The 1,688-nt window shown below is 30.8% G+C and overlaps 1 long non-coding RNA gene across 1 annotated transcript; it reads left to right on the top strand.

Annotated features, from left to right (window-relative positions):
- Nucleotides 1–1,687, top strand: LOC124885364. The gene is made up of 2 exons (XR_007049207.1): nucleotides 1–84; nucleotides 336–1,687. It is a non-coding gene; the product is annotated as an uncharacterized LOC124885364 (long non-coding RNA).
- Nucleotide 1,688: the final 1 nt, after the last annotated feature.

Here is a 1,688-nt window from a genome sequence, read left to right as displayed (position 1 = left end):
ATTAGTATCAACAACCTTTTGCGCAAGAATCAATTCGTAAAGATCTTTATGGAAATGAATTGAAGTTTCTCGATAAAATTTATGGTTAGTTTCTGTTTAAATTATTGATACAATAATATTACAGTAAAATACAATCATACGTTACTAAATATTGAAGAATATACCTATGTGGAGGCAGACTGTACCACTTTACAAGCTAAAAGAAACTGGTGTACATCTATGTTTATATTTAGTTATGATAGTATTTTCCAATGCGATGATTTGAAAGGTCATTTCTCGTCATGTTTCAAATAATTTTTCTTGCCAGGTTCTCATGTTTATTTAATTTTTTGTAGGTGACAGAACCTACAAATTTTACCGAGTTAACAAACAAAGAATCATGGCTCTAATCAACAAAGCTGGCTGTAAAATCAGAAATGTTGTTTGGGAAGCGTGGAAAGAGTGGCTAGGTAGCTCTGAATCTGAATCTAGCAAGAGTTGTATGGTTTGTAAAAATACAAATTAGCTATTCAGAATGTGGAGGCATTGAGATTGAAGAGAGCTGGGACAAGGTTAGTTGGTCCAAAACGTTTACTCTTTTCGCTTATCTTAAAACTATTTGTTAGTATTTTTGGCAAAACTGGTTACTCTACTCATTCTGGTAATATCTAGGAAGTCAAGTTATTTTCTTTTCTCCTGTAATAACAAGATTTTCTTTTCTCCTCTTATTTCTTTCCTCTATCATAAATTCCATTATGAAATAGGAACATTTAATATAATTCATTTGAACTATATAAGATAATTTTTAGCTTAATTCAGAAAACTGAATATATGCAATTGTTGTTAGTAGATAGAATATTGATTCTAGAATACAATCCTATGCTACTCAATATGGAAGAGTCTACCTGTGTTCTATAACTGAGAAACTACTGTTAATGGACTGTGGTTATGGAATGACACCTTAATCTGGTTCAAGATTTGCAAAACAAATCGGTAGGCAGGTAAAAGAATGTTAGTTTAGTTTTTCCAACAATCTTTCACTACCTTCTTAATTCAATTATGAAGTATAGCGTTGTAATTTGTATATCAATGTGTTGTTTCTGTTCCTATCAGTTTATCGTGCTGTTATGCTGTTTTTGTTCTGTTCCTTTGAGTCGAGATCAAACATAATCTCATATTAGTAAATATGTAAGAACGTACTTGAGGGGAGGCAGACTGTTTGGTGTTAGAGTATTTAAGTAATCTTCCTGATAGTAGTTGTTTGTATCATCCTCTGCAGAGTCGAAACTAAGAAACATTCTGTTTAAATAAACATAAAAAAGCAAAAAGAATAAATTGCTTAGGTTTATTAAACACGTGAGGTATGAAAGAATAATATTACCTCCTCCTCAACTAAATTAAACTAAATTAAGTTGGCACACCAAGTAATATTGTGTTTAAATTAACAATGTAAAAAGAGAGAGATGATATAACGATCAAAAACCTGGAAATAAAATTGTTGAAATTGTGATAAAACGAAAAAAAATTAATGAAAGATGCAACTGTTTATGACGATGAACAATGAGAAAAGCTCAAGGGTTTATATAGAAGGACAGAAGGTACAAACCAAGACAAATTTGGATGTATTTTTTGGTGAAACCAAGTAGGCGTGTATGTTTTTGGTTGAAAAAAATCAAGTAGGAATCAAATTGGATTAAAAAAAAAAAGAG

The sequence above is a fragment of the Capsicum annuum genome, unplaced genomic scaffold (assembly GCF_002878395.1).
Source record: "Capsicum annuum cultivar UCD-10X-F1 unplaced genomic scaffold, UCD10Xv1.1 ctg19577, whole genome shotgun sequence".
NCBI classification, from domain to species: domain Eukaryota; kingdom Viridiplantae; phylum Streptophyta; class Magnoliopsida; order Solanales; family Solanaceae; genus Capsicum; species Capsicum annuum.
The sequence above is the reverse complement of the archived record's forward strand: the minus strand, read 5'-3'. Positions and strand labels throughout refer to the sequence as shown.